Here is a 17,669-nt window from a genome sequence, read left to right as displayed (position 1 = left end):
AAAGAAAGGTCTTCCTTTGCCGTTGGTTCACCCTCCAATGGCCGCCGCTGCAGCCGGCGCACCGCGCTGATCCGATGGCAGGAGCCAGGAGCCAGGTGCTTTTCCTGGTCTCCCATGGGGTGCAGGGCCCAAGCACCTGGGCCATCCTCCACTGCACTCCCTGGCCATAGCAGAGAGCTGGCCTGGAAGAGGGGCAACCGGGACAGAATCCGGCGCCCTGACCGGGACTAGAACCCGGTGTGCCGGCGCCGCAAGGTGGAGGATTAGCCTATTGAGCCACGGTGCCGGCCTTATTTTTTTTTTTATTTTATTTTTTTTTTTTTGACAGAGTGGACAGTGAGAGAGAGAGACAGAGAGAAAGGTCTTCCTCTGCCGTTGGTTCACCCTCCAATGGCTGCCGCGGCTGGCGTACCACGCTGATCTGAAGGCAGGAGCCAGGTGCTTCTCCTGGTCTCCCATGGGGTGCAGGGCCCAAGCACTTGGGCCATCCTCCACTGCACTCCCTGGCCACAGCAGAGGGCTGGCCTGGAAGAGGGGCAACCGGGACAGAATCCGGCGCCCCAACCAGAACTAGAACCCGGTGTGCCGGCACCGCAAGGCAGAGGATTAGCCTAGTGAGCCGTGGCGCCGGCCTTTTTTGTTTTTAATTTTTATTTTTTCAGGTAGAGTTATAGACAGAAAGAGAGAGAGACAGAGAGAAAGGTCTTCCTTCTGCTGGTTCACTCCCCAAATGGCCACTACGGCAGGCACTGCACCAATCAGGAGCCAGGTGCTTCTCCTGGTCTCCCATGGGGTGCAGGGCCCAAGCACTTGGGCCATCCTCCACTGCCTTCCCGGGCCACAGCAGAGAGCTGGACTGGAAGATGAGCAGCCGGGACTAGAACCGGCGCCCATATGGGATGCCAGCGCCCATAAGGGATGCCAGCGCCACAGGCAGAGGATTAACCAAGTGAGCCATGGCGCCGGCCCCTCTCATGTCTATTCTTAGCCAGCAACCAGCTCCCTGAGTTCTCGAAGGAGAGTACATATATGGAAGACTTCAGCTGAGTGCAAGGGATACTTGACTGACTGTGGCCCGAGTGCTGTTTGTTTAGGCCAGGCGTTCTCCAGAGACTAGGGCCAAAGCCACCCAGCTGTGGTGAAGTCGAGCGGAGCCCAGGGTCCCAGCAGCCGGGGTGTGCACCCACGCCTCGGCGAGGCCATGCCCACCACGGCAGGTGCTTCCGGGGTCGTGCTCTCCTGCAGACTGTGGCGGCTCTTTCTGGCAGAAGATTTAACGAAGCCCTCGTGCCACAGGGCACCATGGCTTTGCATTCGCCTAGCTGTGCGCTGGTTTGTCCCCAGAGGCCTTCATGATGGCTGAGGTCAGCAATTTGAGCAGTCAGTGTATTCATGTCAAGCAAAGATGACAAAAAATTCATGCAACTCACAGCTATCTTGAGAATTGTCACAGAATGGATGTGCTCATTATAAATTTTTGAGCAGATTAATTTTCATAACAACTAAAGGGTAAGATTTCCTCCAAGACAGGCTTTGCCAGAGCCTAAGCCCTGGAAGGTTGCACAGACCACAGAACTAAACTGCATATGCAATCTCATCAGAAAGCGAGGTATAACAGGAGAGCGCGTTCTCCACCGTCGATCAGCAGTTCAGAAACTCAAGTGCACGTGGAAAATATAGAAGCTGTAGAGATTTACTCTCAACCAGGCCCTGGTCCCACTTGGCTGATGCTAATTAACTCTTTGAAATGACCAAGAAGTCCTTCAGCTGTCTCCTTTCTCTTTTTTTTTTTTTTTTTTCTTTTTTTTTTCCAGGTCGCTAGTGAGTTTTTATTATTAGCTCAGTCATGATTCAGGGTCCCAGGGCAGGTCCCCCTTTCCCACCCTGGGAGCGGGGCGGAGGTACAGGAGTGGGTGGGGCCAGTTCAGATCTTCCCAGGAAACGTGCCTTTGGCTCGGCGTTCGTCCCAGGCGGAGACCCAGGAGATGGGGCAGAGAGACTTGTACACACGCCGGTACCACTCGCACACAGAGACATCACCCCCTTTTGCGGTCATCACCTTCTCGCAGAGGTGGAAGTCCAGGTAGTTCTGCCAGCAGTTCCTGGTCTGGTTCTGGTTGGGGAAGCGGCTGTCAAACAGAGCGGTCTTGTAGTTCTTGATTTTGGTCTTGATGCCTTCTGCCTTGGTGCTGACACCTGACGATGCCCCTGAAGCAGCTAGCCGCTCAGTGTGACCCTCAGCTCCTTTCTCTTTGTAACAAAGTAGGGACCAGCCCTCTGCTATGAATTACCTATAACCTTACATGTTTAAAGTGTTCTCCTTGCATGGCTGTCTCAACAAGATGGGGAAGGATTAGCATGTAAGCGTCATTCTTCAATTGCAAAGAACAAGAAAGTAAACTTTAAAAAAATTTATTTGTATGAAAGTCAGAGTTACAGAGAGAGGAGGAGAGACAGCAAGAGATCTTCCATCCACTGGGTCACTCCCCAAATGGCCACAATGGAAGAGGCTGGACCAGGCCAAAGCCAGAAGCCTGGAGCTCCATCCGGGTCTCCCACATGGGTGGCAGGGGCCCAAGCACGTGGGCCATCTTCCACTGCTTTCCCAGGAGCATTAGCAGGGAGCTGGATTGGAAGTGGAGCAGCCAGGAATTGAACTGGCACTCTCAGGAGATGCCAGCATTGCAGGTGGGTGCTTAATCCGCTATGCCACGATGCTGGCCCTGTAAACTTTGACAGTTCCATCAAATGAGAAATGTATAAGCCACCGACTTTCACCCAGTCACACGGCTTTCCAGAGCGTCGTAGATTCCCTAAAGAGCTGGAGGCTGGGAGTGTGTCATTCACACCCCACAAGGATTTTATCAGGCGGAAGACTTGTTTCTGCCTTTTCCAACCTTCCAGACACTCTTTCCTACCTGACACAGAGGCTTTATCACGCTGTCACCAAACACAAAGTTCCCAGTTTTCTGGATTCACTCGCTGCTGGTACTGCCACTCGGACATGACCCAAGGGACACATCACAGCCTAAAACAAGATAGAGCACTTCAGTTTCGTCATTTGAAGTAGACAGATTCATCTGATCCTTGAGCCTCATTCCAGTACTGAACCTCACCCCATGCCAATTCCTGGGGTGGGAGTGGGGTGGGAGGTAACAAGACCGGAAGCCAGCCTAGGGGGGCTCAGGAATGGTAGGATGCCAGTGCAGCAGGACGGTGGCCACCTGGGGTGAGGGTGGAACCGGGCTTTCAAGTTCTGCTTCTGTTCTTTTTTTTAATTATGTATTTTATGTATTTGAAAGAGAGACACAGAGAGAGAACTCCCATTCGTTTGTTCAGCCCCCAAATGCCTCTAGCCACAGGCCAAAACTGAGAGCTGGAAATTCAATCCAGGTCTCCCACATGGGTGGCAGGGACCCAACTACTTGAGCCGTCACGGCCACCTTCCAGGGAGCTGGAATCAGGGTCGGAGCCAGGACTCAACCCAGGCTCTCCAACCTGGGATGTCGGTGTCCCAGGCATCGTCCTGACGCTGCCCCAGTGCCAGCCCCGTTTCCGTTTCCTAGCATGGGATGTGTGCACACGGCAACAAGCCTGGTAAAACGGAAGACGTGTATTTGCCCCTTTGCACGGAAAGCTGAGTGTGCTTTTCTTGAAAGCCTTTGTCCTTGAGTGGTCAGACTCCCAGAAACCTGTGCTTTCTCTCTCTCTCTCTCTTTTTTTTTTTTTTTTTTTTTTTTTTTGACAGGCAGAGTGGATAGTGAGAGAGAGAGACAGAGAGAAAGGTCTTCCTTTGCTGTTGGTTCACCCTCCAATGGCCGCTGCGGCCGGCGCGCTGCGGCCGGCGCACCACGCTGATCCGATGGCAGGAGCCAGGAGCCAGGTGCTTTTCCTGGTCTCCCATGGGGTGCAGGGCCCAAGCACCTGGGCCATCCTCCACTGCACTCCCCGGCCACAGCAGAGGGCTGGCCTGGAAGAGGAGCAACCGGGACAGAATCCGGCGCCCCAACTGGGACTAGAACCCAGTGTGCCGGCGCCGCAAGGCGGAGGATTAGCCTAGTGAGCCGCGGCGCCGGCCTGCTTTCTCTCTCTCTTTTTTTTTTTTTTTTTTTTTTTTTTTTTTGACAGGCAGAGTGGACAGTGAGAGAGAGAGACAGAGAGAGAAAGGTCTTCCTTTGCCGTTGGTTCACCCTCCAATGGCCGCCACTGCAGCCGGCGCACCGCGCTGATCCGATGGCAGGAGCCAGGATCCAGGTGCTTTTTCCTGGTCTCGCATGGGGTGCAGGGCCCAAGCACCTGGGCCATCCTCCACTGCACTCCCTGGCCACAGCAGAGGGCTGGCCTGGAAGAGGAGCAACCGGGACAGAATCCGGCGCCCCAACCGGGACTAGAACCCAGTGTGCCGGCGCCGCAAGGCGGAGGATTAGCCTATTGAGCCACAGCGGCTTTCTCTTTTAAAGTTGTGTCGTTGTGCTGTTTTCTAACTTTTCAGATAACGTGAAGTTTACCCAGGAGTTTATCTAAGAATAGCAGAAGGGCAGGCATTTGTCACAGCAGTGAGGACGCCACTCTGGACGCCCACGTCCCATTCCAGGGTGTCTGGGTGGAGTTCTGGCTCTTCTGCTTCCAGGACAGCTTCCTGCCAGTGCACATCCTGGGCGGCAGCAGATGATGGCTCACGTACTTGGGTCTCTGTCAACCACACGGGAGACCCGGATTGAGTTCTGGGCTCTTGGCTTCAGGCTGGCTCAGGCCTGGATGCCGCGGGCATTGGGGATTGGATGAGCAGAAGTAATAGCTCTCTCCCTGCCTTTCAAATAAAAATAAATTTCCTTAAAAAAAAAAAAAAAAAGAAGAACAGAAAGAACTTCCAAGTACCCTTTTCCCTTTTTCCCCTACTGTCCAAAATTCTGCCGCATCTGGACTGTCGTCCTTTCTTCTCCATTTACCAGTGGACTGTGTGCTGTAAGGAAGAGTTTCTCTGCTCCCCCATGTATTCACTTGCTTGCTTATATTGGCCTGGATTCAGGGGTTCCTTTGTTTTCACTGGGTCACAGGGTCATCGTGGGTAACCCCTGCTTGTGCCTACTCTGTGGCCAGCACTTCCGTTCTCTGCTGGATCCACCACAGAGATGCCACCAGGAGACTTGTGTGTATTATCCGGATGGCCCAAATATAATCAAATGGGTCCTTCAAAGAGGGAGGCAGGAAAGAGACAGAGGGGTGTGCTGGGGGACACAAAGGCCAGAGTGGTGGGCTTTGAAGTTGACAGAGGGGCCACAAACCAAGGAAAGCAGGCAGCCTTCAGAGGGGTGGGGAGTGTCCAGCCTGCTCATAAGGCCCAGGAAGCCAACCACTCAGGCTGACCTTGCCAAGGCAACTAGCGGCCGGACTCGAAATCCAATGACTATAGCCATTGATAATTTTGTCTGGCCCATGAGTGAGGCTGTAAATATCCAAATGGTCCTGGGCCGTGGAAGCTCCCAGCCCTACTTCAGAGGCTGAAAAAGACAGGGAGGCCTGTCCTGCCCCAGAGCTCCGAGGGCACAGCCCTGCCCCAGAGCCCCGGGGGCACAGCCCTGCCAAGGCTGTGGCTTTGGGCCCAGGAAGCCAGTTTTGGACTCCCACCTGCACAACTATAGAATCGTAAGTTTTCGTGGTTCTTCAGTCACTAATTTTCTAGTAATTTCTTACAGAAGCAATAGGAAACTGCAACAGTACCAGAAGCAACTTGTAAGAACCTAATAATCTAAAGAATTTAATAATTTCCAAGTTACATGAAAAAAAAAAAATCCCTCCCCCCAAAAAAAAACTCTGGAAAAGTTACCTGTCTCTTCCCTCTGGGCTTAGGTAAATCTCTAAAATGGATTCAGATGCGACCCCAAGTATTTTAACAGGAACAACCGGTTATTTCCTTCTGGCCAGCTAAGAAGCATTTCAGTGTTAGACCCTCTGAGTGAGGATGCTAACACGTTGAGAGGCACACCCCAAAGACTCAGACTCCAGACCAGCTGATGCAAAAGCAAGAGGATTTATTCGGCGTCTGCGCAGATGGGCCTCCTGAACTCGGGAGTCCAGAGAGCGCCCCCAGCACAGAGCCACACAGTTTATATACCCGCAGCGACCAATCAAAAGCTCTATAGTGTCCATGCACATGGCAGTCCAATCCGTGAGCTGATCATGTGAAAGGCATGCGTCCTCTCTCCAATCAGCTACGGGATCACATGGGAAGCATGCACACAGCAGTCCAATCCGCGAGCTGATCATGTGAAAGGCATGCGTCCTCCATCCAATCAGTGAGCTGATCATGTGAAAGGCATGCGTCCTCTATCCAGTCAGCTACGGGATCACATGGGAGGCATGCACCTCGTCGCCATTTTGTTGTTTACTTCTTCAGCAGTTCCTTCCCCTGTCAGCGCCATCTTGTTCACCCTGAGGGGGACGACGTCTCGCTACCTTCGTTCCCCTGGAGGGAGAGCAGCGTCCCACTTCCCACACTGTTATTTGAGTATTAGGAGGTATACAAACTGGGTTAGGTCTTAGCACAGCCAGGCACAAGTGTCGCAGCTAGCTAAGCATAGGGCCCCTTATTTTATAGCTGCACCTAATTTTAGCTCTGGGGAAAAAGTTTAGGGCTGTAATTTTAAACTTTAATTTTTATTTGGGGCAAAGGTGACTTCTTGTTTTTAATGGTATTAGCTTAGGTCACTCCATCTTGGTTTGATTTTTAAGGTTCTTCATCAAAAAATGTTCTTAGTTTTATTATTTGAAAGACACAGAGAGAGAAAGAGAGAGATCTTGCCTCTGCTGGTTCATGTCCCAGTGTCCACAACAGCTGGGATGGGCCAGACTGAAGCCAGGAGCTTGGAACTCAGCAGAAATGTGAACAGGAAGCAGGGACCAAAGGAGAGCTGGGAGTCGAGTGCAAGGCTGTGTGGGTGTGGCTGTCCCAAGCAGGGTCTTAACTGCTGCACCCAACGCCACCCTTCTCCCACTTTTGCTTAAAGATTTCTATATTTACGGGGCCAGCGCTGTGGTGCAGTGGGTTAACACCCTGGCCTGAAGTGCAGGCATCACATATGGGCACCAGTTCGAGACTCAGCTGCTCCATTTCCAATCCAGCTCTCTGGGAAAGCAGTAGAAGATGGGCCAAGTCCTTGGGCCCCTGCACCCGAGTGGGAGACCGGGAAGAAGCTCCTGGCTCCTGGCTTCGGATTGACACAGCTCCAACTGTTGCAACCAATTGGGGAGTGAACCATTGAATGGAAGACCTCTCTCTGCCTCTCCTCTCTCTGTGTAACTCTGACTTTTGAATAAATAAATAAATCTTTATTAAAAAGATTTATATATTTACTTATTTATTTGAAAAGCAGAGTTATAGAGGAGAGGAAGGGAGAGAGAGAGAGAAAGAGAGAGAGAGAGATCTTCCAACTGCTGGTTCACTCCTCAGATGGCTACAACGGCCATAGCTGAGCCAGGCTGAAGCCAGGAGCCAGGAGTTTCATCCTGGTCTTACATGGGTGCAGGGGCCCATGCACTTGGGCATCTTCTGTTGCTTTTTCCAGGACGTTACAGGGAGCTGGATCCTAAGTGGAGCAGCCCCAACATGGGGTTGTGGTGTCACAGGTGGCAGCTTTACTCACTACACCACAACTTGAGCCCTTCAAAAATGTTTAAGTGAAAGTTCATAGTAATAATCAGGGGTGATTCAATCCCAGGTATCGGCACCAAAAAAAAAAAAAAAAAAAAAAAAAAATCAGGGGTGAGCCACCGAAAGTGCGCCACTAAGTGTGTGACGGGGATTTGATCTCATGCAGCTGTGAAGCCAGTCCAACACTCTGTGGGGCTGATGTCGTCCTTCCTGAGCCTGTAGTCTGCAGTTCACGGGTCAGGCAGTTGGCGAGCCTGGGGGAGGTTGAGTCACCGGGGAGAAGCTTCAGGCCGGCAGCTGGCCCATGCCAGATGTGAGCCAGCAGACAGACCACAGTGGCCCTGTCCTCCACCAGCACCTGGACCCTCTGCACTGGCCTGGGGCTGAAAATTATGTGACTCTCATCCACTTCCGCCTCCCCAGTCTGCTACAGAACTTCTTCCTAGTCCACCCTCATTGCAACGTGGATGGAAGAGAGCTCTGGGGAATGCAGGCTAGCTTACCGAGCTGGCACATGACGGAAGTTTCTAGACCTCTGTTGGCTGTGTTGCCTTTCTTCATTTAGTCTGAAAAATGTAAACAATAATAATTTCCCACAGATTTTCAAAAGAATGAAATGAAACAGGGGCCAGTGTTGTGGCGCAGCTGCCTATGAGGCCAGCATCCCGTATCAGTGTCGATTTGAGACCCAGCCACTCCACTTCCAGTCCAACTCCCTGCAAAGGCTTCTGGAAAAAGCAGCAGCAGATGACCCAAGTGCTTGGGGCCCCGCATCCACATGGGAGACCCAGATGGAGCTTTAGGATCCTGGCTTTGGCTTGACTGAATCCTCACTGTTGCAGCCATTTGGGGAATAAGTCATCAAATCGAAGATATTTTTCTGTCTGTTTTTCCCTCTCTCACTCTCTCTGTCACTCTGCCTTTTAAATTAAAATACTTTTTAAAAAGGAATTAAATGAAAGAGTATATATGGCACAGCGGGTTAAAGCCAGTGCCAGCATCCCATATGGGCATGGGTTCAAGTCCTGGCTGCCCCACTTCCGATCCAGCTCTCTGCTATGCCTGGGAAAGCAGTAGAAGATGGCCCAAATCCTTGGGCCCCTGCACCCACGAAGGAGACCCAGAAGAAACTCCTGTCTTCTGGCTCCTGGCTTCAGACTGGCCCAGCTCTGGCTGTTGCTGCCAGTACACCACAGCACCAACCCCTATGGTTTCAATTTTTTTTAAAAAAAGAGATTTATTTATTTTATTTGAAAGGCAGAGTTACAGAAAGGCAAAGAGAGAGAGAGAGGTCTTCCATCTGCTGGTTCAGTCCCCAGATGGCCACAATAGGCAGAGCTGTGTCGATGCAAAGCCAGGAGCCAGGGGCTTCTTCCAGGTCTCCTACACAGGTGCAGGGGCCCAAGGTCTTGGCCATCTTCTCCTGCTTTCCCAGGCCATAGCAGAGAGCTGGATCAGAAGAGGAGCAGCCAGGACTCGAACTGGCGCCCATCTGGGATGCCAGCACTGCAGGCTGTGGCTTTACCCGCTACGCCACAGCACTGGCCTCAAGCAGAAATATTTTTTAACAAAATGTCTCTGTGTTCAGACACCTGGCATTGACTTTGGGCTGCAGTTCATAATAATTATGTGGGTCTCACAGGGGAACAGGCGGACTTTGTTTTACTAAGAAGGGAGAGCAACAGTTCCTACCTCGTCGTCATGAGGACCAGCTGAGAAAATGAGGGTGACCGTTTCAGATAGTGGCAGCCATGCAGGGAGAGCTCATCGTCATCAGCCTTCTTGTGAATAACAGCACTGGAGACAGCCTGGGTGCTTGAAGGACAGTGCTGGCCTGGGTGGCAGCGGCCACGTGGGTTTGTTTTCTTCCTTGCACTTTCCTATTCAAAATCATCTACAACAGAGGCAGGTGTTATGGCCTAGTGGATAAACCACCGCTTGGGACAGTCACATCCCCTATCAGAGTGCCTGGGTATAGAGTTCTACCTCCACTTCCAATCCAGCTTCCCGCAAATGCACACTCTGGAAGGTGGCAGGTGCCGGCTCAAGTACTTGGGTCCTCCGTTACCACGCACGTGGGAGACCCCAGTGGAGTTCCTGGCTCCTGATTTTGACTTGCCCAGCCCTAGCTATTGTGGATGTTTGGGGAGTGAACCAACAGATGGACGAATGGAGGATCTGTGTGTGTGTGTGTGTGTGTGTGTGTGCTACATGGCCTTTCAAATAAATAAAAATGACTTGTAAAAAATCATCTACAATAAATGTACACATCATTTGGAAACAACCTCCCCCCAGGTAAAACTCTTTGTCTTCTTTTTTTTTTTTTTTTTCGACAGGCAGAGTTAGACAGTGAGAGAGAGACAGAGAGAAAGCTCTTCCTTCTGTTGGTTCACCCCCCCAAATAGACGCTACGGCCAGCGCTGCACCAGTCCGAAGCCAGGAGCCAGGTGCTTCCTCCTGGTCTCCCATGCGGGTGCAGGGCCCAAGCACTTGGGCCATCCTCCACTGCCTTTCTGGGCCACAGCAGAGAGCCAGATTGGAAGAGGAGCAACAGGGACAGAATCTGGCCCCCCAACCAGGACAAGAACCCGGGGTACCGGCACCTCAGGCAGAGGATTAGCCTCGTGAGCCGTGGCACCAGCGAAAACTCTTCGTCTTTCCCACAAGCCCTGTATTTCGGCTCCATTGATCCACTCCCCATTCTACCTTCTGCTCCTCCACATGAGCATGAACAGTTAAGAATCACATCCTGTGTGTCTTCCCAAGACAACTCGCCTCTCACGCAGTCTGTATCGTTCTCTCATCATCCCACATTGTTGGCCTTCTCTCACACCTCCATTCCAAAAGAGTGACAACTTCTGTCCTAATTCCTAACTGTTACGTAAACATCTTCTGAATCGTCCTTCTGTAGGATTCAAATATGATTAGCATAGGGGAACATTTTCTCCCCGCCAGAAATGCAGGTACACTCTGCCAAAACAAACTCTGATTTTGCAACGTCTGATTTAGGGGGCAAATATTTCTCTGTGGCTACCCTGTAATCTAAATTTAGATACCTCAGCAAAAGTATCACCGTTTTAAAAATATTTATTTCAAGAGTTCAAATAAATGCACCACCAGGTTTAGCAGTGCACCACCAGGTTTAGCAATAGCAAAGCACAGGCGTAAGTCTTACTCACTCCTTAGAGGTGAGGGCATTTAGCTTTCACTGCTTCCCATCAGAGGGCATGGGGCATTAGATGAGGCAATTTTGACTGAGGTCAATTTTGATTGCTTGGCTTTTAGCATAAATTAAACATAATTAAACGTAATTTGCTTGTTTCTATAAACAATATGCTTTGGAAAGCTTTTGGTTTTAGTCAGTCAACCATTTTTTTTTTTTTTTTTTTTTTTTTTTTTTTTTTATTTTTTTGACAGGCAGAGTGGACAGTGAGAGAGAGAGACAGAGAGAAAGGTCTTCCTTTGCCGTTGGTTCACCCTCCAATGGCCGCCGCGGCTGGCGCGCTGCGGCCGGCGCACCGCGCTGATCCGATGGCAGGAGCCAGGAGCCAGGTGCTTTTCCTGGTCTCCCATGGGGTGCAGGGCCCAAGCACCTGGGCCATCCTCCACTGCACTCCCTGGCCATAGCAGAGGGCTGGCCTGGAAGAGGGGCAACTGGGACAGAATCCGGCGCCCCGACCGGGACTAGAACCCGGTGTGCCGGCGCCGCTAGGCGGAGGATTAGCCTAGTGAGCCGCGGCGCCGGCCCATGTTTTTCATTTTTAAATTGTCACTTCATATTCCATATGGTGGTATGCTGAACACTTCTCAAAATCTAGGATAAATCCCAGCAAGGCCCAAATTTTCTTAATAAAAATCCTGGTGTGATTTTTATAGATATTGACAAATTGGTTCTAAATTATTGTGTGTGTGGGCAGGCAAAGGGCTCAGTGGTTGTCACTGCTTGAGACTGTAACATCCCACATCAAGGTGACTGATTTGAGCCCCAGTCACTCCACTTCCCATCCAGCTTCCTGTTAGCGAGCACCCATGGGGACAGCAGGTGCTGACACAAGTGCTTGAGTCACCTCCATCCATAGAGGAGATGCAGGTTGTGTTTTGGGCTCCTGGCTTTGGCCTGATCCAGCCCTGGCTGTTGTGGCCATTTGGAGAATAAACCAGCAGATGGAAAAATTTCTCCTTCTTCTCCTCCTCCTTTTCCTCTTCCTCCTCCTCCTCCTCTTCCTCCTTCCTTCTTCTTTCTTCTTCTTCTTCTTCTTTTCTCTCTCTCTGCCAACCCCCATCTTTCAAATAAACTGAAAATAAATAAAAGTTTTTTAAAAGTAAATAAAAATTTATAGGAGGGGCCAGCACTGCGGCGAAGTGGGTTAACACCCTGGCCTGAAGCACCAGCATCCCATATGGGCATCAGTTCGAGACCCGGCTGCTCCACTTCCGATCCAGCTCTCTGCTGTGGCCTGGGAACGCAGTGGAAGATGGCCCAAGTCTTTGGGCCCCTGCACCCACATGGGAGACCCAGAAGAAACTCCTGGCTTCAGATCAGCTCAGCTCCAGCCATTGAGGCTAACTGGGGAGTGAACCAGTGGATGCAAGATCTCTCTCTCTCTCTGTGCATTTATCTCTCTGTAACTGCCTTTCAAATAAACAAGCAAATCTTTTTTAAAAAGTTATTTATCATTACATAACAAATTGTGCCAAAATTTAGAGGCTTTAAAACAACCTACACTCATTATCTTGCAGTATCTGTGGATCAGAAATATAGGTCTGGGGTAGACATTGTGGCACAGTGGGGTAAGCCACCGCATACAATGTTGGCATCTCAGTCTGACCGCCTGTTCAAGTCCTGGCTGCTCTACACCCAATCCAGCTCCCTGCTAAAGTACGTGGGAAAGCATGGTGAAATGGCCTGCATACCTGGATCCCTGCCACCCATGTGGGAGACTGGCATAGAGTTCCAGGTTCCTGGCTTCCACCTGGCCCAGCTCTGGCTGTTGCAGCCATCTGGGAAATGAAGCAGAGGACAGAATATCTCTTTCTCTCTCTTTCTCTGTCTCTCTGCATTTCAAATAAATATAAATAAATCCTTTTTTTTTTTTTTTTTTTGACAGGCAGAGTGGACAGTGAGAGAGAGAGAGAGAGAGAGAGAGAAAGGTCTTCCTCTGCCGTTGGTTCACCCTCCAATGGCTGCTGAGGCCGGCGCACCGCGCTGATCCGAAGCCAGGAGCCAGGTACTTATCCTGGTCTCCCATGGGGTGCAGGGCCCAAGTTCTTGGGCCATCCTCCACTGCACTCCCGGGCCATAGCAGAGAGCTGGCCTGGAAGAGGGGCAACTGGGACAGAATCCGGCGCCCCGACCGGGACTAGAACCTGGTGTGCCGGCGACACAAGGTGGAGGATTAGCCTAGTGAGCCACGGCGCCGGCCAATACAAATAAATCTTAAAAAATTCTATTTACAGGGGCCGGCCCCATGGCGCAGTATGTTAATCTTCCGCCTGAGGTGCTGGCATCCCATATAGGCGCCAGTTCTAGTCCCAGTTGCTCCTCTTCCAGTCCAGCTCTTGCTGTGGCCAGGGAAAGCAGTGGAGGATAGCCCATGTCCTTGGGGCCTGCACCCGCATGGGAGAACCGGAAGAAGCACGTGGCTCCTGGCTCGGATTGGCGCAGCTCCAGCTGTTGCGGCCATCTGGGGGGTGAACCAAAGGAAGGAAGACCTCTCTCTCTGTCTCTCCCTCTCACTGTCTGTAGCTCTACCTCTCAAATAAATAAATAAAATCTTTTTAGAAATCTATTTACAAATAAAAAAGAAGCACAAGTCTGATTTAGGGGCATCCTTTGTCTCAGGGCCTCTCGGGGCTGCAAAGTGTTGGCCAAGGCTTCATCTGAAGTCCCACTGGGGAGGACACCATTCCAGGCCCAGGTGACTGGCCGAATGCCATTCCTGAAGGGCATGTGGCCTGAGGGCCTCCGTTCCTCGTTAGCTGATGGCCAGGAGCAGTTTTGAGTTTCTCAACACTTGGGTCTCTCCTGCACAGCCCCAGCTTTATCAAACCGCGCAAGCCAAGAAGGCAAGAGAGGAAAATGGAAGGTACAATCTTACGTGACATATCACACATATCCCATTAGCCTTGCTGTATTCTGTTGGTTAGAAGCAAGTCACAGACCCTGCCCACACTCAAGGAAAGGGTTAAGAAGGGCATGAAGACCAAGACGCTGGGGTCACTGGAGGCCATTGTAACGTTGTCTGCTTCAGGCTCTTTCAAAGTTAAAAAAAACTATGTCTTTGAAAGACCCTGATAGCAGATGAAAGGACAAGCCATAGACCAAGAATAAATATTTGTGAAACATGTCTGATATAGGATTTGTATCCTGTATATATATATAGTATAATATATATTATATATTATATATACTCTCTATATATGAAGTATAATAGGGAGTGAATGTTTGGCCATCAGTTGAGACATCCGGTTGGGAAGTTCGCATCCCATATAGGAGTGCCTGGGTTTAGGTCGCAGCTCCACTCCTGATTCCAGTGCACTGGTAGGCATTGGATGATGCCCCTACCACCCACATGGAAGACCTGGGCTGAGTTTCTAGTTCCCTGTTTCTGGCTTTGGCCTTGCCCAGCTCTGCTTTAAGGGCATTTGGGGAATGAATCAGAGGATGCACTCTCTCTCTCTCTCCCTCTCTCTCTCTCCCTGGAAATACATAAAAACCTTTCGATGGATAGAAGGGTGGATTGATACTTCACCGTGAATGACGAAGTATATAAGAAGATGCTCAACATCACTAAGCATCAGGAACATACAAACTAAAACCGCAGTGGGCTGTAAGGACACTCTTGTTAGTATGGCTGAAATTTAAAAAAACAACAAAAGCTAATCATAGCAAGTGCTGGCAAGGTTATAAAGCAACACGAGCTTTCAGGTATTTTTGGTAAGAATCCAGAATGGTAAAGCCGATTCAAAAATTAGTTTGATCACTTCTTATTAAGTTAAACATACACTTAGATGCAGGAAAGGGTTAAGTCTACAGGCCTGGGTTGCTCTAATCTCACATATTTCCAAAGTGTGCAGGGCTGACCTTTGGCCCAGTTTCGAGAAACGACCTCTGAGATCCAGTCTGAGTGTTCCTAGGGGCTGTGATGTGAGCCACTGGGGTTGTTACCGGAGAAATTGCAGGGTTCTTATCTTCGTGCAAGAAAGAATTCAGGCGTGAGACAGAGAGTAGTGGGAGGTAAAATAGCAAGGTTTATTAGGGAAGGGACATCCGTAAGGATGGATGGGCACCTCTCCAGACGGAGCCTGAGAGACTGGGGGCGGGGGGGTGGGGAAGGAGCGAGGTTACATGGTTGAGTGGAGTACACCTGGCCAGACCAGGCGGGCGGCTCAGCGGAGAGGCAGAGGGCTGAGCGCGCTGCCCTGTTGAGGCTGGGGGTTTTTAGGGAGATGGGTCTCTGTCTTCACACATTTCCTCCTGAAACTAAGGATTTTATGGCTGTAAATACTAAGAAGCTCCTATCTGAGTTTTCCCTTGAAGGTATCAGACAGGAGGAAGCCTAGCTGGCGGCCATCCTGGGTTCAGAGGAAGGGTGAGCAGGACCCCCTAGAGAATGGGGATCCAGAGCAGGGTGTTTGAAATGCAGATACTGGGCTGCATCTGGGAGAGTGTGGAAGATTTGTCAGGCAGAAGGGGCGGGGACCTCCACCTGGCAGGTTATCAGGTAGAGGGGGGGGGGCAGGGCAGGATGTGAATACCGGGCTGCCCCTGAAACACCATCGGAGGACCTTGAGATGCAGCATATGCTGGACATAGATGTCTTCTCTTTAGGCCTTCATGTCACACACACATAAGCTCATAACTGACTTCCTACCTAACAGGGTCAGTGACGCAAGGCCACTTACCTACAGGACTGACCCCCAATCAAAATTAAGACATCAAGGCTCAGGTGGGCTCCCCTGGTTGGCAACACAACAGAATTAAGGGGTGCCTGTGAGGGTCCCCTGGGATAGCACAGCTGGGAACTGGTTGCGTCCGGATTCCACCCTGTGAGCATTTTCCCTTTGCTGGGTTACTGATCTATTTGAACCGCAGTGAGAGACGGAGAAAGAGAGAGGCAGCTCCTGTCTACTGGTTCACTTCCCGAATGCCCACAATGGCCAGGGTGGGGCTAGACTAAATCTGGGAGCTAAGAATCCAGTCCGGTTCTCCCAGATGGGTGGCAGGAACTCAGCCGCTGAAGCCCTCACTCCCAGGTCTGCAGTAGCAGGAAGCTGGAGTCTGGAGCCAGCGACAGCAGTCAGACCCAGGTCCTCCAAGGTGGGACGCAGGTATCTTAACCTGTAAGCTAAGCTAAATGCTTGCCCCCTCCCTTAACCAATTTTAATCTGTATCCTTTCACTGTAGTAAACCGTGATCCTGAGTTACTCAATAGCTTTTCTGAGTCCTGGCAGCACATAATCAGGCCTGAAGATTGCCTTGGGGGCACCTCTAATTCACACATACAGTGGGTCCCTATCTCCTGGATGAAAGGGCACCCATAGTTCACTCCAAGGTGGGAAAATATGAAAATGTATCTTTCTTTAAGATTTATTTATTTATTTGAAGATCAAAGTTACAGAAAGAGGAGAGGCAGAGAGAGAGAGAGAGAGAAGAGTCTTCCATCCGCTAGTTCACGCCCCAGTTGGCCACAACGGCCAGAGCTGCACCAATCCGAAGCCAGGAGCCAGGAGCTTCTCTGGGTCTCCCACGTGGGTGCAGGGGCCCCAGCACTTGGGCCATCTTCTACTGCTTTCCCAGGCCATAGCAGAGAGCTGGATAGGAAGTGGAGCAGCCAGGACTCGAACCGGCGCCCCTATGGGATGCTGGCACTGCAGGGGGAGGTCTAGCCCACTATGCCACAGTGCTGGCCCTGAAAATGTATCGTTTAAAAGCCTATTTTTGAATATTTATATGGGTCTTAGTCATGCTATCATCAAAATTTAGAAACGACCAAAGTGTCTTCATTTGTGAATAGTTTGTGGCATAGCCACATTGGCCTAGACCGTTTTCTGCTGCTGTAACTGATTTCCACACACTAGGCACTCTATCAAGAAGAAAGGTTTATTCAGCTTATGCTTGGGATGGTGTCACACCCAAAGCGGAGGGACCGCATCTGGTGGAGGCCTTCTTGCTGGTGGGGTCTCTCTGCAGAGTCCCAGGGTGGCCCAGGACACCACACCCAAGAGACAGAGCCAAACTGGCCTTTATGGCAGATGCTCTGCCGAGCCCGCCCACCAGGCCCTGAGTAGAGCAATCCATTCCTGAGGCAGCCCCTCATGGCCTAACGTCTGGCCAAGCTCCTGCCTGGTCCCACCTCCTAAAACCTCACAAGGAGGATGAAATTTGAGCATGAGTTTTGGTGGGAACATTCAAACCATGGCACAATAATGTAACATGAGGGGTCTTTAAAGAGCTCATGGAAATGTGGATTTTGAAGAGACAATACATGCATGGGTTTCAAAAGTTTTGCACAAGAATAAACATCTTTTTTTTTTTTTTTTTTTTTTTTTTTTTTGACAGACAGAGTGGACAGTGAGAGAGAGAGACAGAGAGAGAAAGGTCTTCCTTTGCCGTTGGTTCACTCTCCAATGGCCGCCGCTGCAGCCGGCGCACCGCGCTGATCCTATGGCAGGAGCCAGGATCCAGGTGCTTTTCCTGGTCTCCCATGGGGTGCAGGGCCCAAGCACTTGGGCCATCCTCCACTGCACTCCCTGGCCATAGCAGAGAGCTGGCCTGGAAGAGGGGCAACTGGGATAGAATCCGGCGCCCCGACCGGGACTAGAACCCGGTGTGCCGGCGCCGCAAGGTGGAGGATTAGCCTATTGAGCCACGGCGCCGGCCAAGAATAAACATCTTTTAATTCCACTTTTCTACGAACATTTTGAAGTTCCCTGGTAATGCTCAATAATAAAAGGCAATGAACTAGTGATGCACACAACAGCCTGGACAAATCTTAAGCTATGTGGTAAAGGCAAA

General features: G+C 50.8%; 1 pseudogene across 1 annotated transcript; it reads right to left on the bottom strand.

Moving 5' to 3' along the window:
• Positions 1–1,823: 1,823 nt before the first annotated feature.
• On the bottom strand, positions 1,824–8,212 carry LOC100355422 (cytochrome c oxidase subunit 6B1 pseudogene; annotated as a pseudogene). The gene is made up of 2 exons (XR_016232156.1): positions 8,155–8,212; positions 1,824–2,280 (listed from the first exon to the last, which is right to left on the bottom strand). The product of XR_016232156.1 is annotated as a cytochrome c oxidase subunit 6B1 pseudogene (transcript).
• Between the last annotated feature and the right edge of the window lie 9,457 nt (positions 8,213–17,669).

The sequence above is a fragment of the Oryctolagus cuniculus genome, chromosome 4 (assembly GCF_051225735.1).
Source record: "Oryctolagus cuniculus isolate XC-2025 breed Fujian yellow rabbit chromosome 4, ASM5122573v1, whole genome shotgun sequence".
Lineage (NCBI taxonomy): Eukaryota > Metazoa > Chordata > Mammalia > Lagomorpha > Leporidae > Oryctolagus > Oryctolagus cuniculus.
Note: the sequence above shows the minus strand (reverse complement) of the source record. Positions and strands in the feature narration are given on the sequence as shown.